General features: G+C 39.9%; 1 long non-coding RNA gene across 2 annotated transcripts; it reads left to right on the forward strand.

Moving 5' to 3' along the window:
* The first annotated feature begins 11,359 nt into the window (after window positions 1-11,359).
* Window positions 11,360-21,333, forward strand: LOC131919905 (uncharacterized). Of its 2 annotated transcripts, none has more exons than XR_009381457.1 (3): window positions 11,360-11,482; window positions 17,694-17,823; window positions 20,018-21,333. It is a non-coding gene; the product is annotated as an uncharacterized LOC131919905 (long non-coding RNA). The 2 variants fall into 2 exon arrangements; XR_009381456.1 differs by having other exon boundaries at window positions 17,713-17,823.
* Window positions 21,334-23,427: the final 2,094 nt, after the last annotated feature.

The following is a 23,427-nucleotide window of genomic DNA, read 5'->3' on the forward strand; positions in this document are numbered from 1 at the left end:
ATACTTACCTGAAGTAAGTGTGTAGTAGATTTAGCTGTTTCACAGACTTTTATGCCTAGGTCACAAGAGTCAGTCCTTTACCTGCTGTGCTTTGTCCACAATGCATAAAGGTGATGGGACATGCATTCTCAGCCCACCCATCTCATAGAATTCATTCCCATTCCTGATAAGCAATAAGTGATTTCTGTATCTGCTGCATGGATCCCTGAGACATTCTAAAGCCATTATAATGGAAGGAACCATTAAAAATTTGCAGTGAAGAGTAAGAAGTGTATGGGCACTGGCTTCGTTTTTTCTGGGCAGCACCAAACTTAACTCCTTTTAAATCTGTCATATACTGTTGATTTTACCCTTTGCAACCAGAAGCACTTGGATTCTCCCATTAAGAGTGAATTCTCAATCACTATCAGAGCTTGGATTCCTTATTTTTTTCATTGCAAATTCCTCTGACACTTCAGTGGCCACACCAAAGCTCCCTAGGAAGTTCATAGCATTAGTACTTCATAGATAGGGAAATGTGCTCAGTAATAGAGCTTGACCAGGTGACAGGGCACTTGGAGCTAGAACAATTCAAAGCATACTCTGACCATCTTCCATCTCTCCACTGCATGGTAAGACCGGACTGAGCAGACATGGATGGAGGAGAGCAATCAAAACAAAGGAAACTCATGAAGGATGTAGCTTGACCTAGCTATTCTACTAAATAGAAAAATGTAAAGAGTCATAAGAGTTCCCAGCTTACAGATTTGCTTCTAATTGTGAAAGAAAAACACACTGAGAAACACTAACAGTTGACTGTGCAGGGTCTATAAAAGGAAAACTCACTGACTGGCAGGTAAATAGGTATTGAATGACCAAGAGGCCTTGAGGATGTTTCCTTGATACAAAACAAATAAACAAACAAAAAACAGCTTTCTGAAGGAACAGAGATGTACTTACTAGTTAGGTGAAATGGCTCATGCCTATAATGTAGCACTTGGGATGCTGAGACAGGAGGATGGCCATGAATTTGAATGTAACTTAGGACACATAATAAATTCTAGGTCAGACTGAGATACAGAGAGGGACCTTGTCCTAAAGGCAAGCAAGCAAACAAACAGTAATTTATTTGCTGGTGGAGGCAGGTCTAAAGCAAGAGAGTTCTAAATAAAGAGGGAAGCACATATGCCCTTAAAGAATTAATTCAGTTAATTAATCTGGCTAGACACTGGGTACCAACAGGTAGGTAGCAAGGAAAGTTGAAAAGACAACAGAAAACTCAGAAAATACATAAGGATGGTGTGTATGTGCGTGAGTGAGTGAGTATGTGTGTGTGTGTGTGTGTGTGTGTGTGTGTGTGTGTGTGTGTGTGTGTGCATGTGTGTGCATGCATATCTTCTTTGTAATCTGCCAAGGATTTTAATTTTATCCTGATTGCAGTGGGACTTTAAACTCGAAATTACAAAATAAAGGCTTGGCTGGAATGAGGAAGGATCTAAGAGGCAAAGACAAAATGACAATCGAAGTGTTCACAAACTATTATAGAAACGGAACATGTATAATATAGATAAATGTATATGAATAAGAACAAACAGTTGAACCAGCCATAGTATACCATAGTACATCATAATATATCATATATTTACATGCACACATTCCTCTTGTGGATTCCTTGAGGGTTGAACTGGATTCAGTCACTATGACTGACATTCTTTCTCCTTGTGACCTCCTAGGCTTCTCTGGCTCACTGCATGTCCCTGGCAACACACTGTGTTTTCTTCATTCCCCATTTCTGTAGGAAGCATCTATCTTTCAGGACAAATGGTGAGTCAGAGCTTGTCAAGTAATTGAATGGAAATAGAACCTAATAGAATGACAATAAGTGATCAAAGGCAGCAAAAAAAGTGAATTTAAGGGCCTAATCATGGAAGACATGGGTCCTGAGATCAAATACATTTTAGAACCCCAAATAAAAATATGAATCAGACCTTAATCAAGGCTATTATGTTGGATGTTCTGCCTTGGTAAGTCTAATAATAGCAGACATTGAGTGCTGCCATCAGGAAGTCTTCTGAGCATTTAAAAAAGCTTTATTTGAGCATCACAAAATCTTCTGAAGTGTACAATCATCATCTTCACCATCAGCATCATCTTTTACATAGGAAGAAACTGAATCACAAATGTGTTAGTCAAGTTACAAGATCACTCAACTTGAAGTGGTGGATTTGTGACATCGACTAAAGGAGCCTTGTTTTTTGCACACCCCTTCACTTACTCTTGCCTCATTAGTGGTTACAGTTCTTTAGAGTCAAGAGGAGTGTGACTTATGTGTTAGTAGCCAGAGCAACACCTTTTTATGCACAATGATGGATGTTCCCTCTGTGCTGTAGCTGATTTGTTACAAAACTGCATAGAAGCAGTGGTCTAGGTTTTACTACAGAGGAATCTGGGATAATTAAGAAAATCTTTGCAAAAACCCGATCTACTTCCCTGCAGCTAGTGAGAGGCTTCATGGTATGTTTAGTCAGCTTCTGACACATGACTTGTGTTGATGCAGAAACAGCTCTTACCTCATCTGGAGTAAGAAACAGTTTGTCCTGGAGCCAAGTATGAGTGACTATAGCCCAGGAACACAGGATCAGATTATACCCAATGCCACATTCCCATGTTGTAACCATTTAATAAAGATTTTACAGTTACAGAACAAAAGAAAATCTTAAATCAAGGCACTGCTCAAATACATTGGTGGAACCATCAGGTAGGCATGTTATAGCAAAGCAGGGAATCTCTGCTGTAGACCCCAGAAGCTGTGTGGTGGCATTCTTAGACTTTGGAATAATCGAAGCTAGGGGTCTAATAATAGATCCTTAAACTAGTTATCTAAAAGTCATAGACTTAACACATAGGTGGGCCATGAATGGTTATAAAAGGCTCTAAAGAGAGAGCAAGATACATTGGCTGTTGACTTGTAACCTTCCAACACTTAAAGAGTCATGGATGTTTTACTCAGTCAGCCAGCCATGTAGAGTCATAGGTGTGGTTTCTCCTAAACTCCTGTTCACAGCCTTCAGGATTTAGAAGAGGCATCTTCATGGAAGGTATGCCTTCCTAGAACATGTTCCAGAACATAAAAAAAAAACTGGTGATCATAGCCTGAAATGAAGAGAATTAATACTTTCATTCAAATTGAAATGTTTTTTGGGCTAGAGTTTTCAAAAAGTTTAGTATCGAGATGCAAATTTCTTTCAGAGGAGCCTGTGGATAAAGGGGTTTAAAAGAGGCCATGAGGAGATGTAGCTGGAGAGTTTTCTCTCTGGGTCCCACCAAACCCCAGCAGTCCAAAAGCCCACTTATAAAATAAACACACAGATGCTTATATTATTTAAACTGTTTGGCCCAATGGCTCAGGCTTCTAGCTATCTACTTCTTACATCTTAAATTAATCCATTTCTATAAATCTATACCTTGCCACATGGCTCGTGGCTCACCAGCATCTTCACATGCTGCTTGTCATGGTGGCGGCTGGCAGTGTCTCCCTCTGCCTTCCTGTTCTCTCAGTTCTCCTCTCTGTTAGTCCCACCTATACTTCCTGCCTGGCTACTGGCCAATCAGTATTTTATTTATTGACCATCAGAGTAACACATTTGACATACAGACCATCCCACAGCAAGGAGATGTCAAAGGCTGTGGTTAGTGAGAAGTTTGGGGAAATAGGATTATATTTAATTGACCTGAAGATACAGTGGAGCAGCAGCCATAATGGGGTCTTCATAAAGATGCAGAAGCATCTAATGGATGCCAAAAAGCTCCTTCCTATATGGACTTTGCTCCAAAGTTGAAGCTGCAAGAAAATCTGAGCCAGTGTTCGGCAATGTCTATCGAAATAACTCTGCTTACAACAATCACTCATATCATCATACCTACAGGAATCATCTGTCTATTCCTACTGAAAAATCAAATGTTATCTTGGAGCCAGTGGAAAGAAGAATAACACTATTTTTAACAGAGGAAAATAGGATCCCTGGGTGAACAAATATTATGTTCTATCTACCATGCTGATCAAGGAGAACAGTAGGAACAGGAAGTAAGGCTCTGGCTGTCATCCCAGACCCTCTGCGTTTGGAAGTCACATTGAGTGGTGGTGGCACACAGTGAGGACCTGTCCTTTTGAAGAACTTTGAGTCTAACATACAAAGGTCAGGTCTGCAGAACTATATATCTCTCACCTCACAGAATCCATCCCCCTATTCACATAAACATGGATAAAGATTATACTATTTTTATGTAGGACTTGCAGCCAGAAATTTACACATGTATGTGCATGTGCCCATGTGTTGACATACTGAGCAGCCCCCTCAACAAATGGATAATGAAGTCTTAGAGATACTTCCCACTCATGAACCTCTGAAGTCGTGACAGTATGAATAGATAGCCAGGAGCTAAAATTGAGGAAATCTATCTCTTTGAAAAATCCCTCTTAGAGAATTATATGCTCGACAACATAGATAATCAGGGTGTAGAGTGTTGGGTATGGCCAGATACCCCAGCCCTGCCAGGTGTCTACTATTTTGTCTTAAGTGGAATTGAGATATTTCATCTTACTCAAAAGACTAAGCATCCCAAGGTTGCATAGGTCTTATAAAGTGGGTGGTGGAATGATATATAACCCCACTTTTGCCATGTGCCTTTTAAAAATGTTTTAAGTGTCATAAACACAGTCAATTGCACATGTTAAAAGTATACAAGTTGAAATATTTAGACAAATAGGTACACTGGGATGATAAAAATCATCATTCTCCCTCTAAACTTGGTTTCCTCAGCCATCTTACCATCACTGCACCTGCCTGACCCTTGTACCTGCCTTTTCCCATACCCCAAGGCTCCAGCTGATCTTTCTGAGACTGTGGGTAGTCTTGCAAGTCCAAGAATTATACTAATAGAATAATGAACTGTTAGTTATCTGGGGAGTTGGTGGAAGCTTGGGTCCTATCTGAGTTCTTTACTGACTTTCTGTCAGTTTTAAGGGAGATGGCTAAATACATTGAGCACATGCTTTTGTTGTTGTTGTTGTTGTTGTTGCTGGTAAGTTTTCTTGTGTGATGTGTGTACACAAATCATTTCATTTTATGATTTGTTTTTTTTATGCTGTTGGTTTTCTCAAAAATCTTCTGTATGGTTTGGATATAATTCACTCTATGGACATGTGCTTTTCTGATACTTTCTCTTAGTATATAGCTTATACCTCAGTCCTTTAATATTCATGAAAAGAACAGAAGTTAACATTTTTTGCTGAAGTCTGATTTCTCTTTTCATTTATATAATGGATGTTGTGTTGTATCTAAAACATCATAGCTGAACCAGAGTAAAAATCTCTCTTCTGTGTAGCTTACGAATTTTAGAATGGAATCTGTGCTGTGGGATGGTCTGTATGTCAAGTGTGTTGCTGATTGGTTGGTAAATAAAACACTGATTGGCCAGTAGTCAGGCAGGAGGAAGTATAGGCGGGACAAGGAGGAGAATAAAGCTGGGAAGTGGAAGGCTGAGTCAGAGAGACACTGCCAGCCGCCACGATGAGAAACAGTATGTGAAGATGCCGGTAAGCCACGAGCCACATGGCAAGGTATAGATGAATAGAAATGGGTTAATCTAAGCTATAAGAACAGTTAGCAAGAAGCCTGGCACGGCCACACAGTTTGTAAGCAATATAAGTCTCTGTGTTTACTTGGTCGAATCTGAGTGGCTGTGGGACTGGAGGGTGAGAGAGATTTGTCCTCACTGTGGGCCAGGCAGGAAAACTCTAGTTACAAATGGCGCCCAACATGTTGGCAAGAGTTTCCACCTAAAACCTGAAAAAAGATTCTAAAACGGAGCTAAAAACAGCTTCCTAATTGTCTATCTCAAATGAGCGGCAGGTACCAGTTTCAGCTACTGGTGGGTTCCTAGCGTGCACGCTCGACCTGCCGCCATATGGCGGGAATGAGGCCTCTGCAAGTGGCACATTAAGCTGCGTGGTGGATTTAGCCTTTGCTAGTATAAAACAAAAAAAAAAGTTTCTGGGCTACACTTGAATAAAAGCATAGAGACCCACAATAGCTCCCAGAGCTGGTGGAAAACGTACTACCGCCATGTTGGGAAGCTGAGGTGGGTGGAGCCAGCAGCAAGTTTAAAGCAATAGATTCACAATAAGACAGATTCAGATGTAATAGTTTACAATGTGTGTAAAATATACATAGGCTTGAAAGAGACAAAAAAGGTGATATACAGTTATATAAACAAATACATAGTTTTAAAAAATAAAGTCTTTAAAGAGACAGTAAAATTAATATAAAAACTAAGCCATGTAAAGATGAATACTACACAGAGAATCTGGATTGTGTTGTCTTTGGGATTTTTAACTGCAGAAAAACATTTGATTGTAAAAGATGTTGAGTTAAACCAATATGCATATTTTAAAGATACCTTGACTTCAAAAATTGGATGTAAGGATATGTTGCTTTGGAAAGGAGATTCTGCTTTTGTTCCCACAGAAAGCCAGAGGCTATGGATTTGTTCCAGATTAAGATACATAAGGTTTGACCAGTCAAGACCCCCTGAAAGGTCTCAGATGACACCAAGGCCCAGATGATCCAACATCCAGAATGGTTTGAAGGCAACTGGCTCAGATGATACACCCTCATGGACTATTCCATAATCCTAAAATTTTCTTTGTGTCCCTATAAGATACAGTGCCCCCCTCCAGCAGGAAGTAGTAAGAGAAGTTATGCCCAAATTCCCAAATTATATGTAATTTTACTTTGTTAAGTTTAAAACCTTCCTTTTTGAAAAAAAAAAAAGAAAAAAAAGAAAAGCGGAAATGCTGTGGGATAGTCTGTATGTCAAGTGTGTTGCTGATTGGTTGGTAAATAAAACACTGATTGGCCAGTAGTCAGGCAGGAGGAAGTATAGGCGGGACAAGGAGGAGAATAAAGCTGGGATGTGGAAGGCTGAGTCAGAGAGACACTGCCAGCCGCCACGATGAGAAATAGCATGTGAATATGCTGGTAAGCCACAAGCCACGTGGCAAGGTATAGATGAATAGAAATGGGTTAATTTAAGCTATAAGAACAATTAGCAAGAAGCCTGGTATGGCCATACAGTTTGTAAGCAATATAAGTCTCTGTGTTTACTTGGTCGGGTCTGAGTGGCTGTGGGACTGGTGGGTGAGAGAGATTTGTCCTGACTGTGGGCCAGGCAGGAAAACTCTAGCTACACCTTAGACCATTAATTTTAGCATATGGTACAAGAATTGGGTCAATTTCTTATTTTTCCATCACCTGGGTAATTACTAGCTTTGAGCTACAGTAGTGAACAACACAATTCTCTCCCCCATCTCTGGGGGAGGGGACTAAACTTTTTGTGCATGTGTGCATGTTGGTGTTCATGGAGGTCAGATGTCAATATCAGCTGTCTTCCTCACTCCACACTAGGGTTACAGACATATATCACTGCTCCCATCTTTTAATGTGAATACTGAGGATTCTAATCTAGGTCCTCATGCTTGGACATCAAACTCTTTGCCTACCTGAGCCATCCCCTCAGCTCAAGCATGGCTTTTCTTTCACCCTTTAAACACAGGAAATGCAGGAACAAGGTGGTGGCCAGTTCCACTTAGTAGAGTGATGGGTCTGTGGTTGGGTAGAAAATAGGGTGCTGGGTAGATTTCAAACCTGTTTATCTTTCAAGTTCTTCCATCTTAATTTTGTTGACAAGTCTTTCCAAATTCCATTCAAATTTAGTTTCAATATTTAGACTTTATGACTCTATAACAGTCATGCTCCTGCTGACTATAAAGGGCAAGGAAGCTACTTTTGCTGTGGTATTGATGACTATAGACATACAGTTGAGAAAGAGGGACATAGAAGGCTTCTGTGACAACCCCTACCCTACCTACCCCTCTCCCCTAAAAATTAACAGCCTAGACAGGAAACTATTGAAGAGAACTCTTAAAAATTGTGATAAGGATGCTGAAGTGTAGCTCTCCACAATTGATGGCTTCTGGCAGGGTTTGAGAAGGGAAGGACTCAGATATCTTCAATGATTAGATGTACATGTATTTAATAATATCACACAATGGAAATAGCAGCACTGATTAAAAAGGAGACACAAGGACAAACCTACAAATACAACACATTGCTTTTATGAGAACTACAAGATTCTAATGCAATCAAAATAAAATAAACCACTCACCAGCCATCACACTGGACACCCCGTTTTTTTTTTTTAATTGTATTTCTTTCTTACCAAACTCTGACTCTCTTTTCCCCATTTCTTGGTATATTCATATTTCCTAATTATTGATATGATTGTTTGGGCCTTGCTACTTGAACTATTGATATGATTAGTGTATTGGTTTTATGTGTGCCATAGTTATAGACATGTAGGCCATGACAGATACATGAAGACCAGATCACATCTTTTTTTTGGAGTGTTCTCTCTGCCCTCTTTATATGGGTTCTGGGAACATGCTCGTGTTGCCAACCCTGCATACCTCACATATTTTCTTCACAGAGCCAGCTAACTGGTTCCCAAATGAAATTTGTAGTAATATCGTATCAATAAAGGTTTAAAATTGTAAAAAAAAAAAAAAGTACTTACTCTATCCTTCAGGCAGACTGTAAATTTTAACTAGCTTTTTACACAAAATGAGCTATTGTTCCAAGTATCATGAGTCTTACTGAAGACAGCACTTCTTAAAATTCCTAGACATGACAATTACATACTAAGAAGGTATATATAGCTTAGCTATGTTCCAGACACTACCATTAAATGAAGAATATGTGATCAAGTATACACTTAAAATTAAATTATTCTCATATCATGCCTGTGTAAATTGTAATACCAAGCTTCCAGAAGGTGTCAAAGACATCCTGTGGGATTCTTGAAATATGGTTCATATTTTTCACAAGGAAACTCTCTTCAGGTGATTTTAGCAACTTGGGCTTTGACTTGAAGTTGATGCCACATATACAACCTCTCCCCATGACTGTCTTCATGTGGTGGGGAATTTCTAATAGAATTTAACTTAAAATGGAATAGATGAGATGCCTAAAATTTCAGAAAGTCTCGTCTGAATTAACATCACATGGTAGAGACAAATTTTGATGCTTATTTCAGATAAAACAACTACTGTCTTCTGAGGGCACTTCTCTAGTTTCTGTTAGAACAACAAGATGGGCGTGAAAGGTCTTAATCTTTTATGTCCAAGTGAGTGTCAACAGTGAACTACATTTTCCTTTGAGCCCCATATACAAAGTATATGAGGACAGACTTAGTATGGCCGAAGTCAAGCCTAGGGGTTTCTAGAGGAAGACAGAGGCTTTGCTCCTGGGCAGCGGTGAAGCCCTGCATGCAGGCTGCTTCCCAGAGCCTCACCTGGCTGTCATCTCCATCACCTGTATTACCTTTCTGCAATCCTTTCTCCAGCACTTGGAATTTGTTCTGCTTTGACAGGTTAAGCTATGTTCAGATATTTCTTCTTACTCCGTTCTAATAGCCTTCTTTTGTGGAAATATAGCTCAAAGTATAATTGTAGGCAGACAGTTTTGAATCCTGCAACCTCTCTAAAGACAGTCAAGGAGTTCATCTTAATGCCAAGATTCTTCCAACCAAGTTCTGAGGAGAGAGATGAGTTGAGCATTTCCCAAGGTTTCTCAGGCTGAACTTAGCCTCAATCATCGAGCTCTCTGCTTATCACCTTGCCTCAAAATACACATACAATATTACATAAAAGAAGGAGTCATGTGAAAAAGAGGAGAAATTACTGAGAGAACCCAGTTGAAAAGCTAGTAGGAGAGATTTAAGCTCAAGAGAAGTGGGAAAGGATAGCCCAGAGGAGGGAGATGCTGACAGCAGTTGTCGTAGATGCTGGGTTAAGGCCCCTAGACTTCATATGACCATTCCGAGAGTCCTGACTCTTTTTGATGCTTTCTGTTGACTGTTTTATTAGCTAAGCAGTAGCTGTTTGGCTAACATTGGGTTTGTACTGTTTGAGATCAGCATATTCCGGTTAGCCATGCCCACACAACCAACACAGTCTGATGGTGTTTTAGTGAGGGTGCCCAGCATGTATCAGAGGGATTCCCCTAAGACTAAAATAAAATTGAAAAATTCCTATTGCCCAGTGACTTAGGAGCCTCTGGTACTTTGTAGTAGAAAACATTATCCATGTGTTTATGGGGATGCTGCTGTAAGCAAATCTGTGTGATCAGTTGTAGAATACTGCCGCAATATAACTATGCATAAAGCACAATATTTGGCAGTAGTCCTGGATGTCTGTGCTTCTGGTTTATTTACTATGTTATGTTTTTTATGGTTACTTTAAAGTGTGCCCCTGATAGCAAACTGCTTGCTATAAAGCACCACACTGTGTCACAGCAGTGGAGGATCCACATAGTACGTATTTAGTGCTTCTCTTGATCACATCAGGAGACATGTTGGGAATTGACCTACATGATATCTAGGGTTGTGCTGATGTTCTCCATCACATTCACACATTGACATAAACCACCTAGCGATGAAGTTCTCACAACATAACCCTATCATTCATCAACACATGACTTATTTTAAAAGATAACTGTATTCAATGAATAATCCAGCATAGTGGATATAAGGGAACTTAATCACTCATGGGTATTTACTAATTTTAATAAACATTCGGAAAGCCAAGAGTTAGGGGCACAGACGTTCTCAGATTTGGTTGAGCTTACCCAAAAGTACCATTCTGGGTATACCACACCATGGTCTTCTTTGCTCCCTCCATTCTGGCTACATGTCAAGTTCCTACCTAGCCCCTAATTCTGGTGGTCAGTTGGTCACTCAGGCCTCCTTTGTCTCAGCATCTGGGCAGCATGATGGCTGCATGATCCAGTAGGTATACAGGAGGGCCACTACCATGTTTGGCAAGCCTAGGTGTCTTAGGTAATTATCAATGTGTCTTAGGCAATTATATTTGATTTTCTAGCCAAAGACCCACTGAAAACTGGAATAGTTAAATGGTGGCAAAAAGAAAAACCTATCCTTGAGGACTTCAAAATAAAGACACAAAAACTACCCTAAATCAGGTATGTGTGTGTGTGTGTGTGTGTGTGTGTGTGTGTGTGTGTGTGTGAAGCGGGCGGGTGTTGGTTATAAAATGTTAAGCTTCAAGCCAAAGATAAGACATTGGCAAATCTATGAAACAGAACCTGAACTTTGGCAGGATTGAGGATATACAACCATTTGGGGACATTTCCTACCTGCACATATGCTAAACCTCCTCCTCTCTCTATATACATTGCCTGACTTGACAGGGCACATCTGCTTTCCCCCATCTATTGATTTGTGAATTGCTCTCTTCCAGGTTTCCAACACTGAAGAGGAATATCCTTGATGTTATTGCTGGCCCGTGGGATGCAGTTGGGGACTTCTGTGCCCACTTTAACAGATGGCTGGAACCAACTTAAGGGCTTCAGGTCCCACCTCTTGGGTGAGTGTTAAAACTAACTTCATTATTTTATGTTTTCAAACTGGCAGGCATCAGAGCTCTATGATTTGCTTTGCAGGAGCAAGCAAGCACCAGCTCATTCTACATATGAGCCAGAGAGGTGGACTTTTTCTGTAGTTATTACTGCTACATAAAATTAGATTTTTTGTGGAAGCAAGAGAAATAGTGGCCACAGTATATGTGCTGATAACAAAGGAACAAGGAGAATAGAGAAACACCATTCAAAAGCATCCTGTCCAGAATCTTGATAATACTGGAACGGCTTTCTTTAGAATTGTGCATGTCTCTCTACTAAATGATCTTGTAGCACAAGGCAGTCACTATAAACTCTTTTAGTAGGTTCTTTCCATAGGGACAATTAATGATGGGGTAGACTTCTTAGCATACTTTACTGATTTCCAGATTTCCTGTACATTTATCTGATCCTCAGCACAGGTATGCAGAACAAGAGAGATGATAATAAATATTATCACTTTGTTGTTATTTTATGGACAGAAAGGCAGCATTTAAAGGTTTAACCTAAACAAAGTAAATAAAGGGGATAGAGAAGATTCAAATCTGGGTTTTCTAAACCCAGAGCCTTTTACTGTACTTGGTTGATTGACAGTTTGTGTGAGGCTGAGAAGGAAGTAGAAGTTCAGAGCCCGTGGAGGCTAGGGGACAGTGGTGGCAAGAGTATCCAGACTGTCAGGGGTCAATGATAACTGAAGTAACTCTTGGGCCCAGCAATGGTGAGCTGGATGTCCAGGGAAATCCTTCTAAGAAAGTGTTGTATGTGGGAGAAGCGGTGGTGTGGAAAGGAAGAGGTGGATGGACAAGGACAGGGGCCAGAAATGACAGGGAGGCAGTGATTCAGTGGAGTAATCTGGGCTTCAGTCAAAGGGAAGTTAGAAGACTGGTAAGAATCCAACTGTTCTTTAAACTATACATAGCTAAAAGTTCCTTGTATGTTTGCTATGTCTGTCAACTGAAGGTATCCCTTCAGGCCTCGTGAGATGGCCCAATGGGTAAAGGCACATGTTTTATAAGCTGGGCAACCAGAGGTTCAACTTTGGAAGCCACATAAATGTAAGAACCCGCTTTGCAAAATTGCTTTCTGGCTGCTCCTATGTCTCTCCCAATAGTAAATAGAGTAAGGCTAAAAATGCCTTCAAAAGGCAGCCCCAGCCTTGGTCAGTGGCTGGAGGTGGTGATGAAAGCAAATGAACTCAGAACTGAGTAGCTAGGGAACAACGACTTCAATTCATGCCTCCATATATTGTGTCAGACCCATTGCTCACAGAATTTATGATCCTTGAAGCACCTTGAAAAAGGAAGTGTTGTCCATCAAAGGAAATGGTTGTCTATGCTTCAGAGAGTTGATATTACTCATCACAACTTTGTTATCCCTCTGACAAAATGCCCAGGAAAATCAATGTAAGCTGAGGAAAGACTGACTTTAGTTCACTCTTTGAGAAGTTTTGGTCCTTAGAGACTTGGATCTGTGACTTTTTGATCCCTGCATGGGTAAGTGGAACATCACCTTAGGGAGCACATGGTAGAGGACAGTGGCTCCCCTCATGGTGTACAGGATGAAGAGGGGAAAGGCAGGTAGATATGGGGGCCAGGGTATAGGGTACATTCCCATCACCTATTTTCCCCAGTTAGTCTCCACTTCCCAACAATTCCATCATCTTATGAAGCCATCAAAGATTGGGTCCATTGTCTAGGTCAGAGGCTTCATGATCTAGTCAGTAATTGGATCCATCATCCAGTGGCCAAGCTTTCAATACACAACCATAACACTAAGTGCACATAGGCAGTGTAGGAGATGGATTCTAAGCTACATGTAACTGCCTCCAAAGATAGTTCACCTTGTCCTAAAAAGAGATGCCTTTCCTAGCTCTCTGTCTTGCTCAGGTAGGCTGGCCTGTGTTTGTTCAGCTCTATTTTGCATAGACATCTTGCTCAGCTCAGGAGAGGTGCATGGAAAACAGACACCATGGAGAGTAAAGGAAAGAATGTTCTCCGTGCATTGTTAGAAGCTCTGTCAGAGAGAAATGAAAATTTCTATCAAACTCAAGAGGATTCTGCATGTTTTTGGCTCCATCAAAATTAAGATCAAAGTTCTATGCAAAAAGATAAAAAGTTTTGTTAATTAAATAAAAAAATTGCAAAAATGTTTTCTTAAGATTATTAAGTTTACTGGAGAAAATAAGACTTATATTAAATGTAAATATTATTTTTTAAGGCAACAAATCTTCAGGAAATTCACAATTCACACCCTGAGTCAACCTTTGTCCATATTGATTTTCCTCAATCCATTACCTTGAATCATGTCTGGTCATCTTCATCTCTACTGAGGTTTAAAATATTTATTACCCACCTGCTACCAAGGTTGCTGGTTTTTTATTTGTTTAGAAATGATTTCTGAATTTCTTAAAGGTTAAAATTTGTTACTTCTGGTTTTTTTTTGCTCTATTATAAAAAGAAAAAAAATTAATTAGAATGGCTAAAGCTGGTCAGCAACAGACATGCCAAAGTGGCCCAGGGAAGGACCGTAAGCCCTCAACCCTACAGAAAGAACTACAGGTAACTTAGAAGTGATGAGAGCAGGGGAAATAGTTTCACTCAGGGAAGAGAACATCAACTAACTATCCAATACACAGTGGTCAGCCCTGAAAACATAATACAAGTGACATTACACAGACTGGGCAGGCTGTATTTAAAAATACATATGTATATACATATATGAATGTTATAGCGATTGATGAGAAAAGAGGCCATGAATTTGAAAGAGATCAAGGAGAAGGTATATGGGAGGGTTTGGAGGGAGGAAATAGAGGGGGAAATGATATAATTGTATTATAATATTTTCAAAAAAATTTAGAAAAACAGAGAACATCAATCACTTGCAATACAGGTATTCTATCAAAGAGAAAGCATAGCACTTTCATTATTTCCTGTCAAAATAAGTATTTTAAGCTTTCCTTCACAGGGGTTCCGCATGACCCCAGGGCTGATGTGTGTTTGGTGTTAGAGGGGTCAGAATAAAGAAAGGGGAAAAATATAAAAGGGAATGAGAAGGAATCTTAGAAAACAAGATGGAGGGAATACATCATTTCAGAGATGAATGGATCCATTTTATCATAAGACAATTTCAACCTCTTTTTTTTTTTCACTGTTGGTCTTAAAAGAATAAGGTGACTATATTTATACAATGATATAAACTTAAAATTATGCTGACTGATCTGGAAGTAATCTTGATGGTCATGATCATTCGTCCTGTTTTATAGATGAGGAAGTTGAGGTTCAGGGCTTCAAAGCATGTAGCTTCTCAACTCATATGGCAGGGAGGTCCATGCAGCGTGGCGGCTAGACAGAGCTTCTCACGCCACCCATCGCCTTGTCTGGAACATGCTTCCATTGAATGAGAAAAGTGGTCTGCACTTCATTGGACCTTCATTTTCTGGAAACGGATGCTACCAGCTCTTATTTACTAGACAAAATTCATCTTGCTCCCATTTTTTGACCTCTGGAGCATAGAAAGAGCCCATATATGTTTGAGGCTGATTTCTCCCACGGCCTTGGAAAAGCCTAAGATCCCAATGCTGAGAAAGCTGAACCCAAGTGATGAGCCATGTCTGCATGACCCAGGAACACACTGAATTGACCCTCCCTAACCCCAGGTGACTCTTTACTGTGACTCACACAAAGCACTAGGGGAACCAGGGGGAGCTGGAGGCAGCAGGCTTGTGTTCTTGGCAATCACAGGCACACTGGCAGCCCTTCGGCCATACATCACTGACAAATGCTTTTTTCCCCTCTTGGCTGGCTGTCCAAGGTGAACGTTCTCTCAAGACAGTGCTATTGTGAGTTGTGTAGTACTAAAGGAAAATCTTAGGCATGGTGACAGAGACTTTCTCACTTGGCTTTGTTGCTGCTGCTTTCTTAACAATCTTGCAATGCACCATATAAATAATAATATCTATTTACTCCAAGTTTGATCAAAAGTCCTTCTGTTGATACATCAGCTATAAAATATATCCCTGTCTTGCATCCCTGTGTTCTCTCTGAAAAACAACTAATTTTAGCATTTCCACCCTGGACAGTATAAACATTTCAATATCACACATATTACACAGCAGCAGTGAAACATCAGTGTCTCTAAATCCAGGCATTGGAGTTGTTTACTTTATTCCAAGTCTCTCTAGCTCTTCTACTGGCAGGAAGGTTTAAGTTCTCAGTTTCCTCACTCACTGGAATACCCACAGTTTAGATGTTTAGTGCTGGCATGCCCCTCTGGATTCTTTCTGCCCTGGGCCACAGGGGCTTTTCTCTGTAGAAACTGTTGTTTCCACCACGCTTAGGCTTCAGGGATGTGGCAAAGTCAATACCTACTGGTGGGCCACAGAACTATGGTGTTCAGGTTTTCCAGAGCATCTCAAGTGCTCCCTCCTCGTCTCTTTCCCAAAGAACTTCCCCTTCCAGTCTTGCTTCTTTTCAAAGACACATTCTTTCTCTGCCTGTCTCCGGGAGCCACACTTCCTGTTTTAATAAAGTTCCATATAAGGAAGCCAGGGGCAAAACTATTCTGTCCTTGGTATAACAAACTCAAATACATGTGGACATACAAGTGTGTATGCACGATATATACACTACTGTATATAACATGTTATGTATATATGCTTATACAGATTCATATATAGCTATACACACATATTTGTCCTTGGTAGAGTCCTAAGTCTCTACCAGATTATGTGAATTTATTGTTTGCATTTCTTACTTTTTCTTAATCCTTTAATTTACCTTTATACTTTTGATTTGCAAAAGTTGTATACATTTATCAGATACAACATATTGAAATATGCTTATACCACATGACAATTAACTTGGGCTATTTAATGCATGTATTTTCTCCCATAATTATTTTTGTTGTAATAACATTTGAAATATACTTTCCTGGAAAATTTCAGGCACATAGTATATTATTAGTAAGTAATTCTTTAACAGAAATTGAGCTTACTTTTCCTGTCCAGCTAAAGTTTTGGATCCTCTAAATAGCATGTCCTCAATCCTCTCCACCTAGCCTGGTGCCCTCCATTATATGCTCTACTTTTGCATAAACATGAGATCACATGGTATTAGTCTTTCTATGCCTGACTTATTTCACTTAATATACTGTCATTTCCAGTTCATCCACATTGTCACAGAAACCTTTGTCTTTTCAGTATCATTTGAGTTATACCCTTTGTAAAACAAAGGCTTAATAAATCCAAGAACATCTTTCATTCTGTTACCCAATCTTCCAATTTTTCTTTAATTTTCACCTGACAAAGGTGTTTTTATTACATATGCATATGTTTGTCTATTTTATGATGCTTGCCCATGTAAAAGTTATCACTGACAGATGTTCAGGCTATAGCATTCAGTGTCGTCCTCACTGGACTACACTGTATTATACTCGGTAGAGACTTGTGACTTAGAGGATGTGTCTGCCAAGTGAATTAGATAAAGTGACTCCTGAGAAGAATTCAAATGGGAAAATAAGCACTACTCATGGTTAGGAAGAAGTTGATATCCAGATAGGCATGAAAGGTATCAGAAAGGGTTTCAAAGACAAAGTGTGTCAATATGGCTCAACTTGATGAAGAAGCTGGTGAGTTGAAGAGCCTTGAGAGAGATTATTAAAAACCCTGGGTTTGTTTTGACATTTGGATGACCTCATGATTAAGAACATTTTTATTAAAAACAACCTTTCTCAGAGAAAGTAAGCCCAACCACTATCCCCTCTGGCAATCAACAGAGTACACCATCCTTAATGAATGGACAAGAACATCATATCCTTAGCAGGAACTGTCAGTTTCAAATCTACAGACCCTGAGTAAGTCAAGGCTTTGGAAAGAAGAGGTCAAAAGTATTTAAGGAGAAATGTGTAGGGCTCTACAGTCCTAGCTGGAGTAAAATCCTCTGGCCATCTGGCCTGGTCCTCTGACTTTATGGACTGGGAACTTGAGATAGCAAGAGGAAAAGTATTGCATTCTGGGAGTCATAGGTCAGTTAGTGAGCTAGGATGAGAACACAGGTGGAAACTTCTGATCAAAGGGGATTTAAAAAAAACAAAATAATACAGAGGTTCACCGGCTTTGTCTTCAGGTTGATGCATTCATTTCTTGGATTGTCAGGAGGGGAGCTAACTACTTATTGAAGTTAGTCAAATGATTCAATTTCAGGTTCCTGGCTTCCTGAGGTTTCACCATTATCGAAAAGTGGCAGCAAATAGGGGACTCAGCCATTGCCTGATTATCTAAGTGACTCCCAGGAAAGTAAAGCTGAAAGAACAAGTAAGGTTGTGGTTAATTTATGCCAGACTTTCCCAACATGTCTCCGTGTTTTCTGGAGTCTCTTCTTGTCTCATATGTTTCTCATTTCGGAGAAAAGCCAAGGCTTTTTTTCCCCCTAAGGATTGCTCTGCTGTCAGGGAGATCTCCTTGAAAACAATATGCTGAATTATACTCTTAAGTCCTCTGAGGTCTGCTTTAAAGGGTTTCCCACTGTAAAATCCAGTCGATTTTGGTTATCTTTTCTGAATACCTCTTGAACTCTGACACTGTTATTCAAAATATAGGCTTAATTCTCAATGTCCAGATCCCAAGAAGAACTTTTATTCCCATGGAACATGTGACCATACCAACTAACTTATTGGAAAGCTATAGGTGAAGAATTAGAAATAACAAAATAGCAGAATTTCATCATGAAAATGTGTACCCTTATGATATATGTTAAAATTCCTCGGCTATCATCTGTCAACATGGAAGCTTTTCACTTTTCATAAAAATTATCTGGGCTTCCTGTATTAATAGAATCTAATAGCTTTTCTCATTATTAGAGCACTTGCAATTTCCTGCATATTAAGATATTATTGTGGCTCTGCGGAAACTAAAGGGAATCAACTCTTTTGTGTAGCTTCTTGTTCTGATTGGAAGAAGAGGGGAGTGGTTCTTACAAGGCCCAGGAAATAGACAAAACTTACAAGGCCCAGGAAGCTCCTGAAACTTAGAAGATTAACAAGTCCCCTCCCCAATGTTGTGAAACAAAATCAATGTTTACTACATTGTAAATGTAGGAAAACTGACTAGAGAGTTGGGAGGTGGTGGCATGCCTTTAATTCCAGTACTTGGGAGGCAGAGTCAGGCAGATCTCTGTGAGTTCAAGGCCAGCCTGGTCTACAGAGTGGGATCCAGGATAAGAATCAAAACTGCATGGAGAAACCATGTCTTGAAAAACCAAAAACAACAACAACAACAACAACAACAAACCAAAAATAAAAAAACCCAAAACCCCCAAAAACTGACTAGAGAGAAGAGAGTCTCCAAATGGAAGAGGTGTCTGCCTAAAAGTGGTACAGGGAACTCAGGGAATGTCATCACACATACCAGGTGGACTTTTTGGTGATACAGTTGACTTGAGTAAACCATGATCATTGGTTCACAGAACTAGAGTTGAGTAGAACAATTTTTTTGGTCTGTTTTCAATGCCCCATCTTGGCATGAGTAGACATTTGTTCACTTCTCCATCATCTAAGTTCATTGGCCCAACAATCTCACAAGGGGAATTCTTTAGTCTCATTTCCATTTAAGTGAATTAAAACTGAACAAAATGTATCAGAGAATCCTAAGGTAGACATACCTCTTTTGTTTACATATATATTAAGAGGATTCTGAATTAGAATAAAAAAGTAATTGTTTTAATGGGCATGCTCAGAATCTGGAAGTTACTGAATTACTTGGTGGCATAGATGTCAATACTCTGTTAAGTAGATGTTATAGAAAGAATAGGACCCTAGAAATGGAGCCACGAGACTACAGGGTCTGGTTCTTCTGGGCTAAAATAATTACCACATGGTCTGATTATCTCAAGTGTAAAACATGGGTAGCAGTCCTCTGCTCTCTCAGACCCACCACAAGGAACAGAGAAGGAATGGATGCGGATTGCATTACTAGAGCATGCAGACTTTATTCTGGTTGGCATATGGTTTGGAGCATGAACTCTTTTGCTGCATGTGTCTTGTTCCTGTCTAATCCTGTGTTTTCTTTGCTCTGCTCCCCCTTTTCCATCCATCCTTCCGATGGGAGCACTTCTTACCAATGATCCTTTGAACCTTGGGTATTATCTTTCCCACATCATTTCAGCTAAACATTTAAACATACTTATATCTCACCACTCACCACATTTTAAAATACAAATCTATTAATGTGTCTCAATAAGCACCGCTAACCATCACACCTCTCTGGGTCTTCCTCACAGCTTAAGCTTCAAACTTCTCAGGAACCCTAAAGTATTGTTCAGCCAATGGACATTACTAGTTTCATTCATTTATTTATTTGTCTGTTTATTTATTTATTGATTTATTTATATTGCATCTTGCACTCATTTTCAACATATCCACTCCTTTTTTTGCCTCTCATCCTCTTTCTACCATACACATGACACCAATAATATCTAGCTAAGCAGTGACAATTATCTTCTTTATTGCAGCATCTCCAGAGTACTAGCATCATAAAAGTGGATTCAGGAGAGGAGAGCCATTGTAGAAGAGACATAATGACTGGGTGAGAAAGGTGATAAGGTAAGTCACTCACATGTTCTGATATTTAAATGGGAAACCATACATGACTATTTAGAGGGAGAAGAGTCAGGGGGAGTTTGAAGCATATAGATGACCAGCAGAATGACCAGTTTGGTATAGTCCTCTGGGCCTTTTCCACATCTTCTCATTATCCTTAGGATGGAACAAAGGTCCTAGGATCACAATGACACCCAAGTTATATTCATCCCTACACACTGGCAGTCTGACCCTCAGTCATTACACACCCATTCTGACCTCAAAGTTTCTCATGCCTCATCCAGAATATTAATAATTCACAAAGCAATTTCCCCAAGGCTATGGCAGTTTGACATAGAAATCAATGATGCCCGGGCACAAGGACAGATGGTTTTACAACTCACAGACCCGTCGGATGGTTACATCATTCTTCCGGCTGTTGATTGTTTTCTCTGATGTCACTGCCAAGTTGCTGGATTGATTCATCAGGAAACAGAGGTAATGGTCACCTTCTTGCCAGTCTTAGACTTCCAGGAGAGAATGGGCTGTACAACCCTCTGGCCTGTCTCCCTTGCGTTTATCTGTTTATTCATGCATGGAATTTTTATTCTGAGGGTAACTCAAGCATATAATACTCAGAGTTTTAATACATTGAAAATTGTTCCTGTTGAGATTTTGACAAATTATTTTCCTGCTGGCATTCAGTCATGACTTTTCTGTCTTTGGCAGAATATTTAAAGTAGCTTCTACTGTCAGATAGGCTATAAACAATCTTCATTGTCAAGCTTCAAGGTAGTACAGTATGCTTTTAAAAGCTCCAGGCCACCCAATTTACTGTTTAGTGTATGTGATCAATAACGGTGCTTTATCTGCCAACTTTCCGGCGAGTTGTAGTTGTAATGACGGTGTCATGTAGCACTTTTCCTGGCTTGTGAATCTTCTCGAGTCTGCAGATGGCAGAAGCTGAAAGCAGATGCCTGGTTGTCACTCAACAGAAGTCACACCTGCACCTCTCATGTAGCAGTTTACAAAGCATTTGTGCATACCTTATCTTTACCGATTGTAACAGCACACACACTTGGGAGTTACTTTAGTTAATTTTCTTTGGCTAATGATACAACCCTGTAGGCTGCCTATTTTCTAGAAGTTTCTTTTGATTCATGGTTCTGACACAATGTCAAGTTGTATCAGGTGACTGGTCTTGTTGCCTGAGTCCCTGAGCAGAAGCAGGGAATGTGTGTAGGTGTGCATTGGTTCTGGTCCCTCTCCTTTTTATGTATTCTCCATATTCAGTTGTTGAAACTTCTATAATACATTGATGCCTAATCTCCATTCTATGGCCTCATTTCTAAACACTACAGTCAAGTTAAATTTCTACCCTCTTAATACCTTTTAGTGGGGATTAAATTCTACCATCAGGTTCTGAGGGAAAACACCATATTCACACTAGAGCTTGGATGTAGTTTTATCTTCAGTGTAATAATGAGTCTTGTCTTAAAGATGAGCAACATGAGCAACCATTACCTTGAGAAAGGGATGGGATCAATGTTCAGGTGCCTTCACACCCCCTTGAAACCTGTGCCACGTTTCCAGTGGGGTCTCCAACACCCAGAGTCAAACTCTTAGATGTCAAGAGAACTCAGGTTTTGTCCCTCTTTCTATGTACTTGGCTCCATGGGAGAGGTCACAACTGAACTAAGCATAGAACAACACTATGGACTGGTGATCACTCTCATAGTGGATGTGGGACTACTGGTGAAGCAATTGGTAAGTAGGATTCGGGGCGGGGGGGTACTCTGAGAGGGTAGAGTAAGGGAGAGGAATATGAAAACCATTTGGAGCTGTGTCTATAGGCATTTTGTGACTAGGTGGATGGAAAACATTCTGGCATAAAGAAGATGGCTTTCTGAAAGGTTGAAAAGCAGCAACATCAAAGAGCTACAAACCAATCATATCTACTTATGAACTTCTTTTAAAATGTTTAAAAATTATTATTATTATTATTATTATTATTATTATTATTATTATTATTATTATTTGTGTGTGTATGTGTATGTGTAGGTGAGAAGACAACTTCCCCCATACCCCCCAACCAGTGAGTTCTCTCCTTCCATCCTGGGTTCTGGAATGGAGCTGAGGACATCAGGCCTGCATAGCAAGCTTTTACCTGCTGAGCCATTTTACCAGCCTCTCTGGACTTTGTGTTGAATGAAATCACGTTTTTAATGTTTTATGTGTACCTGCTCCATTCTTGAGATGCTGATGAATATGGCCTCCATGGGGCTTGGAGCTTGTCATGTTGAGGATGCTGGGAGGTGCTTGCTTTCTCATCAAGATTGCCCTAGGCTGTTGTGCAATAGCTTGAAGAAAATTTCTAACACTCTCTGTGGATGAGTGTCTAACTTACCTTGGAGCTTTGCCTGTATCACCCTGCTCTTCCCACCATTTCCGTTTCTAAACATCAGTGTTTTTCAGATCTTCAATTTCTCTACCTGACCCTTTTCCCCACTAGTGCTTTCCTCCTTCTTGGCCTATGATTGTTTATATCCTAAACCTTGGTCATCCTTTATTTCTTATACTTGTTTCTATTTGATGATGGCTATTGGCTAATGACTGTGCCCTGGATGCTTGTAGAAGAGGATGAGGATGTGTCACATTCTAAGTAACGATGAGGGAGTTTATCGAATTTAATCCTTAAATGAAACCTGTGAAATGAGGGCTATCTACATTTTCTATCAGAAAAAAGTAACTTGGAATGTGAGAAATTATCCAAGCTTGGACCTGTAGAAGCGATGTACCCAGACGACTAACTCAGTGATTTGGACAGGAAATTCCATGTTTCCCAGCTATACCAGTATGCATGATCAATCCCGCCTTTATTTTATTCCTTCTAATCTCCGATACTATTTCTCTTATGCTGTTTATTTATGAGTACACAATTTTCTTCTGACTCTAGACCAGCCATGAATTACTTCATAGCAGGGATACATTCTGAGGCAATTTAATCACTGTGTGGTTACACTTAGATGGGATAGCCTACTTTATACCTAGATCACTCCTAGGCTAAAGACTCATAAGTCTGCTCTACAAGTGAAGCTGAAGGAAATGACATCATGTAGTAAATAGTAGATGCATAAGCATAGGAAAGGAAGGACACAGTTGCAGGAATAAAAGGTAAGACACACTCACACATCTGCCTAGGGTGCCTGCTGGGAATGGAGCTTATTTAGTGAGGAGTTGTTCTAGGTGACTCATTGAGTTGGTGGTGAGGGACTGAGAAGGCAGGATATAACTGTTCCTGGCTGTACACTTTAAAATACTCTCCACTTAGGCTAGAGTGAAA

This window comes from Peromyscus eremicus, chromosome 9 (genome assembly GCF_949786415.1).
Source record: "Peromyscus eremicus chromosome 9, PerEre_H2_v1, whole genome shotgun sequence".
In the NCBI taxonomy this organism is placed as follows: Eukaryota; Metazoa; Chordata; class Mammalia; order Rodentia; family Cricetidae; genus Peromyscus; species Peromyscus eremicus.